The sequence below is a fragment of the Camelus ferus genome, chromosome 3 (genome assembly GCF_009834535.1).
Source record: "Camelus ferus isolate YT-003-E chromosome 3, BCGSAC_Cfer_1.0, whole genome shotgun sequence".
Lineage (NCBI taxonomy): Eukaryota > Metazoa > Chordata > Mammalia > Artiodactyla > Camelidae > Camelus > Camelus ferus.
Genome location: NC_045698.1, coordinates 91066126 through 91082639, shown reverse-complemented (window position 1 = coordinate 91082639; position 16514 = coordinate 91066126). Strand labels below are relative to the sequence as shown.

At 33.4% G+C, this 16514-nt stretch overlaps 1 protein-coding gene across 6 annotated transcripts in view; it reads left to right on the top strand.

Moving 5' to 3' along the window:
• Positions 1–16514, top strand: part of RAPGEF6 (Rap guanine nucleotide exchange factor 6) — a 197864-nt gene that overhangs the window by 80734 nt on the left and 100616 nt on the right. The window lies entirely within an intron of this gene.

Sequence of the window (16514 nt, the reverse complement as noted above, 5' to 3'; positions counted from 1 at the left end):
AGTCTTAAGACCCTCAGTCCCTGCATCATGTGTGGGAAATGAACTAGCTACTAAGTCCCTTTTAACTACAAACTGCCAACTTCTTGCTGTGTCGACATGGTGGAACAGGGCTAGGAAGCTCTCTGGGGCATTTTTGTGAGGGCCCTAATCCCAGTCCCAGAGCCCTCGTGGCCTAATCACCTCCCAAATGCATTACCTCATAATACCATCGTTTTGGAAATCAGTATCTCAACATAGGAATTTGGGAGGGACACAGACATTCAGAACATAACAGCACCAGTGAACAAATAATTTAAACATTCAAGTCAAAATGGAGGAAGTATAAACACTCTTGTTGCATATATTATCAGAATTTCAAGGTCTGTCTGCTAAAGTCATAGTCACTGATTAAGACACTGTCAGCAATTTGAACTTTATTTTATTTGTGGACTTGATGGATTCTGATTGTGATTATATTTTGTGTTTGGTTAATACTTGTAGAATGAAAGGATGAGTGAATAAACAGTTTTCTATCACTTCTAAAGTAAAGGAGATTATATAGCTGGAGGCTTTGCCAGTCTTAATTGTGTATGACAGTGAGTGCTGATCAGAATGCTACTGAGAAATTTGGAGCCGAACCTCTGAGAATCTGCAGCTTTTCAGTATTGGTTGTCCTCTCACCCTACTGCAAGCCAGACTGTTCTCTTCAGTTCTATTCTTTATGGTGTTTTGTACCTTAAAAACAGAAGAGGACTCTTCTTTTTTTATTCATGAGTATCTAGCATCTCCTAGGAGAATTCTGCTTCTCATTTCTCTTCTGGGAAATAATGTAGAATTCTCAGTAGAAAGTCTTGTACCTAGTTTCAGGGCCATGAGTCCACAAATGGACAGAGACAAATCAAAGGAGTGATATTGTGATCAAACTAAGTAGGACAAATGCCTGCCTAGAGTAGATTTTTAAAAAATTTTTTGTGGAAAAAAATGCTCACTGTAGAAATGTAGAAAAATACAGAAGAATATTAAGGAAATAAACTTCCTATAATCCTCAAAACCAGAGATAACTAGTGTGGCTATTGATTTTTAAATGCATATGTCTTGATTAAATCATTGAGATCTTAACTAATTTAGATAATGATGAATATTTAGTTATTTATCCTTCCTTTCTACTTCTTACGCAATTAAGTTTTCCCCTAAACATTATTTAAGTACTAATATTATGAGTATAACAAAGTATTCTCATGCGGCTTCCAGTTTTTCTTCTGTTACAACTTGTATGAATAAATCTGTATGTGACTGTGATGTTTTTCCTTAGGATTGATCCATAGGGTTTGAAAATTGATAGATAAATATTATAGTACTAGAAAATGCACTTATTTAAATTAGAGAAGTGATATGAAGGTACTTTCTAATGTAATCCAGGAATTTACAGATGGAGACAGTATTCTCAACAGTTTAATTTTTTAAATTAAAGATTTCTTTTTTCAATCATGTTTACATACCTAGTTACAGATATGTATTTTATTGAGCAAATCTTGATTTTTTGGTAAAAAATAATACATTATTTTAAAACTTTACAGTAGGTTTGCATATAGTATGTAGCATACTTGACTGATTACTGTATATTCAGAGTTTTATTTTTTGTTTGTATGTGAGTTAGTGAAAAATGCCTGATACAACTGCACAATGTAGGGAGAAGTAGAAGCATGGTGGTGTCTTTTTATTGTTCCTTCGGTTTCACTTGTTCTAATTATAGAAGCTTACATCACCTTAGTTGATGATGAAGGCTTCCCTCTCCCTCTTTGCCTTTTATTCCTCCATCAGTCCCTAAGGATAGATCATATTTCATACTGCATATGTGTCCTGCTGGTGGCTCTGACAGGATTTTCAACAGCGTGGTGCTGATCATTTAGTGGACATAGTAGACAGTGTGCTTCAGCACACTGTTTCTTACAGAATAGGAAGAGAGTGTTAGTATTCTGGCTTCCCTTTCTTCAGAAAGGATGAGGAATACATTGGATGCATTTTGAAAGCAGAAATTCCAGAGGGGCACCAGTAATTAGAGTAAACCATGTCTGATAACTACAAGGATGCATTTCAGATGTTCAAGTTAAGCAAAGGGCGGGGGGAGGAATAGAAAAGCTTGCTATGATCCTTTAAAAGGGATTGTATATTACCTCTGACATGGTAGAGTGTCATTTATTTGTTCATTTTCCAAAACAGTTAAAAGTATTTTTCCTACGTAAATCAGTACATTTAACAGTTTATATTTCAGAGATTAAGTGCTTACAACAAAAATGCAGAAATTAGTGGACTGTTTGTTTTATTTTGTAAAACTACATAATTTTCCTTTTGTTCCTAACCTTCTTTTGAGTTTGGCTTCTTTAAATTATGATTATATTATTTCTCTGTGCAAATGGGGAATAAACTGTATGACTCCGCCTGAGATTATTACAAACCAGGTTTTTATTAATATTGGGTTTTTTTTTGCTTTTCATAATGTCTGGAATGTAAATCTTCTGATATCTTACCTTAATCTATGATGATTTTTTTCCTCTTTCTTTCAGTGTTGTTACTTAATGAAAAAAGATACGTTTATAAATCAATAAAAAATGTTAAAAAAAGATACATTTATAGTTTACTAACTGTTAAAACCTCATTGGCTTTCTATACAAGATGATTTCAAATGTTCTGCTTTGTCTTTTTGTTTAGAAATAATTTATACAGTTATATTTTATATTAGTTTATATAATTTATAAAATAAATATATAAAATAATTCAATTATTAATTATATAGCATTTACATTTTTATAAAAATGTATAATGGTTTGAAGCTTTACAAAGCCAGCATACGTTGATTGCTTTATTTGTTAGTAGTTTGAAAGACCTTTTTAAACCTAAAGATTTCATCAGTATGCGTTAGCATCACGGTATTTCATATTCAGAGGAAATGCATTCTTAAATGACTATCCTTTGTAGATGCAGATTCCTAGTAATGTGTTGATCAGGGCATTCCCCTTTGTTGCAGTTACTTCATTTGAATTGGTGAGATAATGAAATGGAGATCACAAGAAAATTTCTAAAGTAATGGAAGTGAAAAATCATTTATTCACATAATCATGTATTTTAGTTATTTGATAAATTACTGACTTCAAAATATGTTTATTTTTTGTTCAGTAATTAAGAGAGTAGTCATTATTTCTGAAGACACAATGTGGTATAGTGTATCATCAGAGTGGTGGTGGGTTCACCTGCTCAATATAGAATTTGGCCTGTTTGTTTCTTTCATGGTATTGTTGCACAGAGAGATTTTGCATGCTAGGCTTACCATACAATTCCCTAGAATGGCAGATTCTATGAGATGATTGGTAGAACAAGGAAAAGGATGAGGTCATCTTCACTTACAGGCCAATCTAAAGGAAAAGAGAGTTGTTCTTTTGTGTTGGTGTTTGCTACAGTAGTTCTAACATGTAACAGTGGATTGCATTTCATACACAGGGCAGAGGTTTTTTTTCTTTTTTTTTTTAAGCAGCTAAGAGGTGCTGTCTGTCTTGCTCAGCTTGAGGTCCTCCTTTGTGTGCTATCAGCATGATTTATAAAAAGGAGGAAAGATGCCCATTAGGATTTTGATTTTTTCATTTGGTTGTAACTTATCCTGTTGGTACTGTATGTGAATATAATGATTGTCTGGCATTGAAACTGTAATGTTCTTAAGTCATGTTAATGTTTGTGTGCAGAATACTCGTCTTTTAGGAAATTATCTTTAGGAAGTGTTTGGTTTCATTTACACACAAGGTGCCTACTGTCATTTTCCCATTTTTAAAAATGAGTGTTAAAATTAGATTTTAGTTTATTCTTGAATGCTTAACATTTTGTTGAAATTCCAACCTATTGTAGTTTATTTAAATTAATTAAATGGAAAAAAATACATTGGTACTTGAAAATCAACCTGTGCATATTTTCCATATATTAGGTTTATTAATTAGTCATTGTTATTTGTATTTCTTAGAATTAATTTTATATTTAAATGTATATTTTGTGTATTTTTTGAAATTTTTTTGGAAAACAAATAATGGTTAAGTTTTATGGATACCCAAGTTTATAAATGATCACTTACTGTGAAAGTGTGACTTGTCTTTTATTCAGTGTAATACTTAGTTTTTCTAAAGTCGTTTCTAGTCTTATAAGTAGTAGCATAGTTCAGAGTGGCAATGTAGTGTTGTTCAGAAAGTGAATATACTTTGCCCAGAGGTATTGAAAAACTATTTATTTATTTGTTTTTTTGTTTGTTTGTTTTTGGCTAATGACACGATATTTCTCTCTCTGACAGTCAGTAGAGTCCTTTGTAATAACACCTGTCTCTCATGTAATTTAAATTTCTCCTCTAAGGTGCATACCTTTTTCCCTCAAAACAGTGGTAGATGAATAAAGCAAGATAGTTTTATTACTTTGATATATTCATTGATGTTACTCTCATAATTTTGCTGCCTGGAGGCATACTGACTGTATTTTGCCATTGGAAACTATGTTTTACTTGGACTATTGGGAGGCACAATTACAAACCTTTAGTGTAAACTCTTTGTGGGAGTGTCTATCTACATTAGATGCCTTGTGGCAGGATCTTGAAGACTAGGAAGGGTACTAGAGGAATTGTGTTTTTAGTTTGGACAGGGTGTGTGGTAAGAAAGAAATTTTTTTTCCTGTTATTTTTGTAGAAAAATGGTATTTCATTCTAGTCCAAGCTCAGTTTGGAAGCAGGTTGAATCATTTTCTTTTCTGATTCCTTCTGAATTTTACTTCCATTCCAGTCTCTTTCTAGGAATTTAATGTTAGGCTGTAGGAAGGTACCATATTGCATAGAATATTCTTCCTCAGAGGGGTTGGTGCATGCTGCAAGTCAGCTGTTGTGCCTGTGGGGTTTTTTTCTTCTCAGCTTTCCTCTGCAAAATGAAATTCTGTTGTTTTCATTTAAATTTGCTGTTTACATACAAATCTTAGTATCAGTTTGATATTTTTAATGTTAATTTAAGGTGGTCTTGAAGATTATACCTTTCCAGAAGTTATTTGATAAATAAGTTTTGCAAGCAGAAACCCATGAAATATTAGTAGTGTTATGAATGAATACATACGTGACATCTGAGAACTAGTCTGCCTTCTGCTTTTGCAGTGCAGGAGTGTCTTACCAGAGCTAATTATTTTCCCTTGGGAGGACAATACTCTGTTAAATTTGAATAATAATGTTAGGAAGTGTGGCATCCCAAATAAAGCAGTCTATCAGTGCATGGAAGTAAAAATCAAAGAGATTTTAAAAACTGAAATAGATGCTTAAGCCAATTTTTTTTTTCTTACAGAATTTAGCCTGCTGACATGTCTCACAGAAGGGTGTGTGTGTTTTCAATAAATTGCTCTTGGGGCTGCATCTGCAGATACAGTAGCCAATTGATCTAATGCAGTTTCTGAAGGCTTTCTATACAGGTGATGTCATCCTTTTAGCTCTATTCTCCTCCCACTCTCTTTCCTTCTTATTAGATATTTCATCTTACTGCAGAGCATAGAATCAATAGGAGCTTCTCCTTAGGGAGCTGCTGTGAAACAGGCAAGGACAGTAGGAATTAGGACACTAACATATAGTCTTGCTTTAGCAGAAGATGTAGTGTTTTTGTATGATATCATAAATTTTCAACCAGAAAAGCCAGACTTAGATCAGCACTACTATCTTACTGATGCATTAGAACAAGAAGCAATGCTGCAGAGCTGTAAATAGTGCATTTGAAAAGAGAAATTTTTAATTTTGGAGATTCTCAGGCATTCTACAGAACAAACCTGTTAGAGCATATATCTTCTAACTACCATTTGCTCAACGGTTGATTTTTTTTTTTTTTTTGAACCTCTGGTGATTAACAATATAAAGAAGAAACTTTCATCTTAAGGATACAATGTTCTGGTTTGCTTCTGATGCAGAAGAATTACTGCAGTGTTTACTCTACAGAATGAAATAAGTTGAAGAAAAGAAAGCTGTATTACAGAGAGGAAAGGTTTCTCAGAATTCAGCAACACAGATTTGGTGCATGTTGCCTTATTTGCTTTGATTCATACTGTATTAACTGTTGTGTTACCACACTGTGTGCATGTCTGTGCCAGGTGCTTGAGGAAGCATGTGTATGTCTGTGTGTTCTAAGCCAGAAATATAAACATCTTGCTTTACTGTGATTTGCTTGTTAAAAGTGAACATTTTGATGAAAACTGTTGCAGTTATTTAGAAGCTAAATTCTAAGCTACCAAAAGCTCCTCATTTCAGTTTGAAAGGGATTTGGAGAAGGTGTTTTTACACTGCGATTTACACTGCAAATGGTGCATGATTTGTAAAAAAGAAACTTAGAATTTTGTCAACATACTCATCGGTGTGGGTCTGGTTTGAAAAGGAAACTATCCTTTCCAGCTCAGGAAATGGCTTTTCTTGTTCGCTGTTATGCCAATTGTCTTCAGCCATGGGCCTCCAAAGTAAGTAATTGTTTTTTTTTCTTTGAGATTGATATTATCTAGCTGTTACATTCAAGTCCTACTATTTTGAATTGCAAATAAGCTTTATTGTACTATTATATTTTCCAAACTTTAAAAATAAGAACTGTAAAGCAATCTAAAAAGCTCAACCTCATGGCCATTTTGTTTTTCAGTTTAAAGGAATCTCTGAACTATTCTAATGTACCTGAAAGAGAATTTTAAAAATACTTTCTTAATAATCTACAGTCTTAAAATGCAGTACATTTGAAATGTACTGTCTTTGGACTGAATCATCATTTGTTTATGGCTATTTCTGTACTTCCCTGTGATCTTACTCTTACTTGAATGTATTGTATTTACTCATTTCCTTAAATGGTATATTTAGGTATGCTAGTCTCATCTATAGTCATAGGACGTTTTTCACTGATAGGGTACTGTCAAGTAAATTATTGAATTATATTATTTTATGAAGACTGGGTAATAATTCTTAAGCAGTGAAATAATACTAAGAAAATATTATGAAAAGCAGTTACAAGAAAAGATTTTAATAATGTTCCTATTATTTTCAAAATAGTAGTAAGTGAACCATTAGTAGCTTGAAATTGCTTAAGATCATCTATTATACTTGTCATTTTAAAATAAACACATTAACTCACAGAAATGCAAAATGCTACACAACAGGATATGCTTGGTTTTAGGAAAGTTTAAAGTGTGATTTAATAAATTGTATTGTTCATAGTGGCTTTTTATATAGATCTAGAATTTGAGGCCACTTATCTTTCCTGTTATGTAAATTTCAAAACAGAAGTATGAATTTTTAGTTGTGTTTTAGTAAACATTTTAATTGTAACATTGGCTGTGTTAAGATTTCTTTATGGTCCTGTTGAATAGAGACAGGCACCATACAAGCATTTCTTAGGATGAGCTGAAATCATGTCTTTGTTTAAAGATTGTCCTATTGATGGTGACTAAGGAAGAAATACTATGATAGCATCATGGTGTACTGTTTTAGCTGAAAGATAGCTCATTGGATGTCTTTCTCAAAGGCACCTTCTGGAAGTACTTTTAAATTCACTGTCCATTTGGCAAACTGCTGATTAAAATATAAAGAGATGGGAAGAAGCCTAGGTACACGCTTCGTTTGTACTATTATCTGGTAAGGCGTGGATGGTCTCTTTAGTGGAAATGCCACCTGTGGGACCTATGGATTGCTGATGCTTGGCACTGAGGTTTAAAACAACATGTAGAAGGGGAATAGATGAGAGCAGATTTTAAAAAATTCAAAGGAAGGAATGAGATATAGGAGTTGTTCTTTAGAATACTAACAAAAAATAGCCTTTGGGGGTACCGGTAACCAACTTTTGATTAAATGTTTAACAAGTGTGGAAGAGCCAAAGAGGATTTTAAATACCAGATTTTTTAAGGTTCCATTAAATGCTTACAGATATTATCTGAGCAGCATGTTGTGATTTGTACTTTACTGTGTAGATTAAGTATTTATAATAAAGTACATGTTTCCTCCCCTACCCCTTCCATGTTACTATTGTTAAAATTTTAACTGTGGCTTGTGATTAAGCATATTAAATTGGTGATTAACTTTTCATACTTGCTACTTTGGTTTTCTTTCTTTTTTTTTTTTTTTAACATTTTTTATTGATTTATAATCATTTTACAATGTTGTGTCATACTTTGGTTTTCTAATATGTCTATTACTGACCTTATTTATTAGTTTGTTTTTACCCATACTGCTACTTTGATTTCATTACTTCTGAATTCATTTAGTTTATTTTTTTTTCACTTTTTTTTAATTGAAGTATAGTCAGTTTACAAAGTTGTGTCAGTTTCTGGTGTATAGCACAATGCTTCAGTCATACATGAATATACATATATTTGTTTACATATTCATTTAGTTTCTTGGTTAAATAAATAGTTCTAGCAGCAATGTTCAAAATGCTTTTTTTTATATTTACCCTTCAAATAATTGTTTAGTTCTATATAAAAATAATAAATCTAAAGTCTTTTCCCTGTAGCACTTTGAAAAAGTTAATGTGCTTTCTTCCAGCATCCAGCATTGGTGATGAGAAGTCTGGGATTCTTGTAATTGTTCCTGTGTTAAGTAATCTCCTTTTCTTCTTATCGGTTGTTAGTTGTGTCAAATTTGCTTCAGTTTGTTTTATTTTTTATTCTTGGTGCCGTAAAGTTTTACCATGGATTATCTAACTTTTTGTTTTGTTTCCCCTTCTTGGCTTTAGAAAGTCTCTCTTAAGCTGAAGATTCCCATTTGTCTTCAGTTGTGAGAAATTTGGTGTTTTTTTGTTTGTTTGTTTTTGGGTTTTTTTTTTTGTTTTTTTTTTTGTTTTTTTTGTTTTTTGAAAACTGCGAGTCTTTTTCTCTTGTCACTCCTGGTGTTGGAACCCTGGATCTGTCCATTTGTTTCATACTTTATTCTCACTTGGTGCATTCTCAGTTTGATATTCTGGCTTATTAACTCATTCTGCATTTGTGACCAACTGCTGTCCTGCTATTTATCTTTTAAATTTCTAAATTGAATCATTGTTACTTATTTCTGAAATCTCTTAAGTGATGCTTTTTCACAACCACCCTTTTTGAATAACTTGTTTTCACTTTATGGATCCTATTTTTCGTCATTGTCATATTAGGTCTTTCTTCAAGTTTAGATTTTTCTCTTTAGTTGAATTTTTTTGTTGTTGTTTTCTTTCAGACAGTTGCTTTTCTTGAGTGATTCTTAGTTGAGAGCTTACCTTCCTGGTCTGTTACGGTGCTTGCCCTAAGTGATTGTTGACTGGATGGAGGAGGCATTACCCCTTTGACTTCCGTTTCCTTCTTTAGATGCTCCTACAATCACTGACCTAGGAAGTGCTTCCTTTCTCACTTTTACTCACAGCTACATCTATAGGTAATTTCTTGACCCCTACCTCACTTGACCTATCTGCAACATTTGACACAACTGATCACTTTTTCCTTCTTGACACTGTTTCTTCAGAGTAAAAGTCATCCGAGACTTGCTGGACAGTGTATGATCTCTTCCGTTTCCCTTATCTTCTACTCCCTTTCTCCTTGTTCCCTCCAACCTACTTTGGTTTCCTTGCTTGTCCTCAGACTTAACAGGCATTCTTAAAACTGATTGCCTCTTTTCTCAACAATTCTATTTGCACTTTTAACAAACTCACTATTAAGTGCAAATATTGATTGAAAGCTGCTCTGTGGTTTTAAAAATGTTAAAGTGGGGAGAAATCTGTCTTAGAATTGAAAAACTCTACTACTTGTTGAGTTATTTAAATGTCCCTCCCCCAGCCCTCATCTTTTAGTAAAAATGAGTTGGGAATGCGTATTTCCTCTGTAATTTCACATGCCTCAGGCACAGTAGTGGTTGGTGTGTATACCCAATGCTCCAGTGATTAGATGTAGCTATTTCCTTTATGGCTTTTGAGAAATTTAGACTACCTCCATAAAACAGGCTCCAGACTGCTTTTGAGGACTTAGGGTATATTTTTAACTCTCTCTTACTGTTAGCTGATACTACTGTGGTATGTCACTCTGTCTAGTCCTAGAAGCTTCTTTGTAATTCTGGTGACTTGCTTTTGATTTCATAAGGCCTCCGTCTTTTTGTGCCTTGACTAATGTTTCCTGTCTCCCATATGTATGATTTTCTTCCATTTCATCTTCTTTGCTTCTAGAGTAATGTTTTTCAAAAGCATATTTCTTCCATTTATTTTCATGCTTAAAACTTTTCTAGTACAAGAAATCTAAGCATCCCAAAATGCTATAACTGGCCCTTCATCTCTCGTATCTTCCTATATACATCCCTACCTGAGCTACATGGGTTTACTTATTGTTTCCTGAATGCATCATGCTTATTCAAGCCTGTGACCTAATACTGTTCAACAGAAATATAATGTGAATTACGTATGTAATTTTAAACCTTTTGGTAGCCATATTTAAAAAATTTAAGGTAAAATTTATATGATAATATGTCCAGTAAGTTTTCTTCAATATGTAGTAAAAATACAGTAATTATTAATGAAATATTTACTTTAAAAAAAAGCTAAATCCAGATTTGCATTTTGTATTTGACAGCATGTCTCAATTTGACTAGCCACGCTTCAAGTTCTCAGTAGCCCTGTGTAACCAGGGCTGTCATGTTGGATGTTACAGTTCTGGGTCTCTGTCAGGACTATTTAGTACATTTAGTCTGCTCTTTACCCCTGGGGAGAATGAGATCTTCCTAGGTTGCTTTTGTTATTTTAGTATTTTAATTGTTTTTCTTAAATCTCTCAAAACCCTGATTTTTATCACTGTTATCACTAACACCAGGTATACCCTAAGGGCTCCTTATTCAGTGATTGGGGAATTAGACCATCAAGATTGTTAAAAATTTATTTATATTAACAGCAAATGAGTTTATAGTTATGAAATGTCTTCCTGTGAGTAGCAAACAGGAACTTAGAGACTTTGTGATGTGCCCAAGAATCATCTTTATTCCTTGATATTTTTAAGATTTTTGAATAAGTGATTTCTGGATACTAACAGTGCTTCTGTATCAGGTAGCTACATTTTAAAAAGCAGGTTCTAACAATGCAGTTTGCAATTTAATAGTGATCTTTGAGGAATGCTGTTCTCTTAGGGAATTGTGTAGTTTTTAAATGACTTTTGCTAATTTCTTCAGCCATTGAGCCTTTTTCCCCACAGTATATCCATGAGTTTTATCTCCTGAAATAGTATCCCAGAGTATGCAGTTTAGGAAGTGCTACTTCCACTGAAATACTGAATGTATCTGTGCTGAGACTTTATCTGTTCAGATATCCATGGAACCCTTCTGAGCAGCAGTGACAGTGTTTAGAAGTCAAATATTCATACAGTTGTTCTTCAAATACTTAATGAACAGGTATTGTATGTGGGGTAGGCATCACTTTGCTAGCCCTTCATTACGTAGAAATGTGAAATGTAAATATATAACAATATGTTTATGTTTTTATATAATATACATATGCGATAGGAATATGTAGAGCGTGAGTACTGCATTCAAAGGATTGGAATGAAAACACAAGTATTTCACTTCCCATTCATTCCTCAGCTTCCCCTACAGGTCCTTATGTTGGGAGTATATGTCGTTACCTCATTTATGTCACTTTTTACTCTGTTTCCAATGCTTGTAAGTTAAATGTTTATTATAAGCCCAACTTTATATATCAGGTATTCAATATTTGTCATGTTCTCTCAAGGAATTCTAATAAATCTCATCTTTAAAATTTAATACTTCCATCATTACAGAAAGTTAGAATGTGTACTGTGTGTATAGCAACCCTTAGTTGCTACGGGTTACAGAATCTCAAACATTCCAGTGTTTGTGGCCACTTTTAAATAAGGTAGGAGAAAATTGCCTTAGCATATATGTGTATATATTTGTTTTCAGTTTTGAAATTTTTCAAATAATCTATTTATAGAAATAATAGGGGAATTCTTTTCCATATGAAAATAAAACATTTCAGCTAGATGTTACAAATAAAGCTAAAATTCCTTTTGGACCACCACCCTTGATCTTTTACCTTCACTAGAGAGTGCTGCTATAGATTATCTAGTATATATTCCTCTAAATCTTTACCCCTAAACCTAGATAAGTATATACAAAGAAAATATAAAATATTATTTTTATGCTTTTAAAAAACTGAGTCATATCTTTTATATTTATCATGAAAGTTGCTTTTTAAATCAGTACATCTTGGAGTGCTATCCAGGTTTGAGCATTCAGATCTCCTTTGGACCATTGCATTGTATTTCATACTGAGCTGTATTACACTTCAGCTGTTATCCTTCAGTACTTGTTTTATCTTTCCTTTAAACTATTACAAATATTGTTTGTAATGAATGTCCTTGTACATTCTTCGTTGTGCACCTGTATGTTTCTTTAGGGTAAGTACTCAAAGCGGAATTGTTAATTTATAAGATTTATGTATTTTAAATGTAGTAAATCTTGCATTTGCTCCTCAAAGTGGCTACTTCTCTTATTACTCTCCAGGGTAGCTCTTCTAATTCATAACTCCCATCAGCCACTTATGAGAATATTGTCTTCCTCCGTAGCCTTGCCCATATTTTGTATTATCAATTTTTATTTTTGCCAGTCTGATGGGGGGAAGTTACTTGTATTAATTTTTATTTCCCTGGTTGCTGGCCGTGTGTAACAGCCTCTTCCAGCTGTTTCTTCTGCTGCTGCTGTTATTTAAGTGGCCTCATGTTGAGATGGCAGAGCAGAGACCAAAGCAGCCCGGATATCTGGAGATCAAGACCTGTGGGATAAGTTAAAGCCATGCCTAGAGGCCATTTTATAGCTCTATTATGAGTATTTAAAAAGGCAGCAGAAAATCAAAGAGCTGCGTATAAATGGTTTCAATAATAAAGAAGACAGGATTATGTTTCAGCTCAAAAATCTCCCTCCCACTTAGTTTCTATTGTTCAGATACAAAGAAAAGATCTCATCTAGGAATGAAGTAGATGGAAATGCAAAGACTGAGTATAGTTTTTAAATGACAAATGTTTGGTTGGGATGTCAGGATGGGGAAGATATTCTATATTCCAAGATTTCTATAGAAATAAGACCAAGGATAAGGAGGTAATCCATAAAAGTTAACACAGTGAATCAAACTCAGAAGAGCAAGTCTACAAATTGGCTTCATAATGATACTTCAGATGTACTGAGCGATCTTCATTCTTACTAGACCCTAAATGGCAAACATTATTATTATCTCTACCTTACTGATAAAGAACTGGGGCAGTGAGATTAAGCAAATTGCCCCAAATCTCACACTGAAGTAAGTAGTGGAATTGGAATTTAAATCCAGGTTTATCTGAGTCTGCTTCTCTCTGCAATACTTTACTTTGTGTCAGGAATTCTGTTGGTAACATAAAGATGAAAAGAGATGGTTCCTAGCTTCAAGGAGCTCACTGTAACAGTGTAGATTAGACACAGATTTATAAGCGTACAGATCTGTTTATAATTCATAAAGAAAACAGATCTTCATATAGGAATCCTCTCAACTTCTTTATCTGATAGGAATAATAATGATGGTGCTTGAAGCTAACATTTGAGTTTTCATCACGTGTACCAAATATGTAAACTGTAGCAAATATATCCTACGTGAGTTTTTACAAAGACTAATTTGAATAAGGGCTGCTGCAAATTCAAGAATAGTGAGTAAAATAAAAATGATGAATGTAATGTAGGACTAATGCTTATTAGAGCTAGGATTGCTTCTCTTATTAAATGGAACTAATAGGTAAATGCTATTATTATACCCAATTTACAGATTAGGAAACCATGGTCTGGAGAACTTATAAAGGTTGCCTTTCGTCATATAGCTAGGAAATAAGGGTACTAAAATCTGAAACCCAGGCTGCCTTACTGTAAATCCATTGTTCTTTCCTACTAACTTGTTTTCTGTTATTAAGCTAGAAATTCGTAACACCCAGTAGTTACTGTTTTCCTTATGACTAAGAAAACAGAAAGGAAGAGATTTTTCCTTCAGTAGGAATTGTTGATTTCTTAAACCTTCTCCTCTGTCGATCAGTTCATCTGCCTTTTTTCCTTTTCTTCCTGACCCCAGCCAGGGCTTAACAGCTGACTTTTCATGAGCAACCTCAGTTCACTTACGTCATCATCTGCCAGACTACCAGGTCTGGCAAACTTTCCTATTTTCCACACCCATTTCCTATATGTGAATTTCTGAGGTCCACTGGAGCTCACCTGTTCATAAGAACGAATGTCAAAAGTTTTATTTGGAGGCTGGGAAGGCTTCTAAGCTAACAGCTTGAATACAGACATAGATGATTAAAATACATAGTTTCTTGAAGACTGTGTATACATATGAGGGAAAGATTTACATTAAGAAGAGGCTAGAGGTGGAATGTAATCAAGAATGTCAAGCTAGATATTTTGAAATTGATTCCTATAGGCAACAGAGAACTATTGTAGGTTTCTGGGAAGGGCAGTGAAATAAGAGCTACACTGTATGTCTCAGATGGGTTTAACCCAGCAAGGTGTATATTTTGCTGACTCAAAGTTCTCTATAGGTACAGGCAACTCTTTGAGGCAAGTGTTTTACATGCAGAGACGCAGGTTTTAATTTTTATTCTGTTTAATATTTCTAATTAATATATTAAATGTTCTTTTTAAATAATTTACAATATGACTTCATTGACCTATGAGCTATTTAGAGGTTCGTTTTATAATTTTCTGATACATGATAATTTTCTAGTTATTTTTGTTACTTATTTCTGACTTATTTGCACTATGATCGTGGGATCTTCTCTGTATAATTTTAGTCTTTTGAATTTTGTTGAAGCCTGCCTTATTGTCAGTTTTCGTAAATGTTTATTTATGTACCCTAAAAGAACGTGTATTTTATAGTTTTTGTTGCAGTGTTCTGTGTACATACACTTTAGGTCAAGTTTGTTAATTACGTTCATATCTTCTGTATCTTTACTTTTTTTTTGATTATTCTGTCACTGAGTGATCTGAGGTAAAATTTCAGTGGCATAATTGTGGATTCATCTACTTCTCCTTTTATCATTATCATTTTTTTGCCTAATCCATTTTGAGGCTATGTTACTAAGTGCGTATCTGTTTAGTGTTGAACTTTTTATCATTATGAAATGTCCCCTTTTATTTCTACTAATGCTTTATTAATGCTTTTGCCTCACAGTCTATCTTGTCTGACATAAATATAACTACCTAAGCTTTCTTTTAGTTTGTGTTACTATTTTATATAGTCAGTATTCATGTTGATTTACTCACAAATTTCCTGTTTTCATTGGTTTTCCTTCTTCCTGCATCTAGCAGCTTTCATTTGGAATAATTTTCTTTATTCCAGTGGATTTTCCTCATTGTATGTCTGCTGGGGTTATTTCTCCTCTTCTTTGTTTCTTTGAAAGTGACTTTATTTTGCCCATTTTGAGGACTTTTTTTACTGGGTGTAGAATTACAGCTCTTGGAAATATCACTCCATTGTCTTCAGGCTTCCAAGTTTCTCTTCTGAAGTCAGCCATCAGTTTAATTTTTGTCTTGTCATAGTAATCTTTTTTCCCAGACTTCTTTTAAGACTTCTCTGTTTTTCCTTTTTTCCCAACATTTTTACCCTGGTGTGCATAGATATGGTTTGTCTTTTATTTATCTTGCCAATAAATCTTAAAGCTGCTTGATCTGTGAGTTTGTATCTTTTGTCAGTTTTGGAAAAATGCTCAGCCCTCATTACTATGCCTTAAATACCCTTCTGTTTCTATGACTCTGGTTATTTAGATGTTACCCTTTCACTGTATCTCCTGTTGCTCTTACCCCTTCTCTCCTAGCTTCATTCTTTTTACTTTCCGTGCTTCATTCTAGGTATTTTTTTCAGACCAATCTTGATTTTTCTTTTTTTTCTTAGCTCTGTCAAATTTGTTATTGAATCCGTCTGTTGACTTTTTAAATTTCCATAATTGTATTTTTCAGTTCTAGAATGTTTATGTCATTCTTTGTTAGTTTTTCTTTCTTTGCTAAAATTCTTAGTCTTTTTGTCTGTATATGTCATCACTAAATAACCAGATATGGCCAGTGAGCTGCATGACTTTTGAGCTAAGAATGATTATGTTTAAAAAAAAAATTCAGAAAAAAAGTATACCACAGAGGTTGTATGTGGTCTGCAAAATCTAAAATATACACTCTTTGGTCTTTTAAAGAAAATGTTTTTCCAGCGGGGATGATACAGCTCAAGTGGTGGAGTGCATGCTTAGCCAACCTCTCATGTATATGAAATACAGTTATTTTATAATCTGTGTCTGATAACTCCATTGTTTGAAAGTTTTTCTTCACTGATGTCTAGAGTTTATTATTTCTGTTAGTTTTCATGAATGTCATTTTGTCTCTAAAGTGTCTGGATTTATTTGAGCAGTAGATACTGTGTATGCAAAAATTTTTAAATAATTTGAGACTTCAGATGGTTTTCTTTCCTGTGGTGAAGTTTTGTTTGTTTCCAGTAGCCAACTGG